Below are 201 nucleotides of genomic sequence, written 5' to 3'. Positions count from 1 at the left end.
TATTACCCGACGAAGTCACCGTTCCAAATCTGTAAATAAAACAGACGGGAAAATGGCGTCTCTCGAAACGTTTAGCAGAAGGCGGAAACCCCGAGGAAACAGACCGTAAGTATCGCGGACTCCACTGCGTCGGGAGGGCGGGGGCCGTCATTACGGCGGTATCATAGGCTCTTCCAAATTACCATTACGTAAGGGGAAGTC

The sequence above is a fragment of the Penaeus monodon genome, chromosome 19, assembly GCF_015228065.2.
Source record: "Penaeus monodon isolate SGIC_2016 chromosome 19, NSTDA_Pmon_1, whole genome shotgun sequence".
NCBI classification, from domain to species: Eukaryota; Metazoa; Arthropoda; class Malacostraca; order Decapoda; family Penaeidae; genus Penaeus; species Penaeus monodon.
This window is presented reverse-complemented; position numbering follows the sequence as displayed.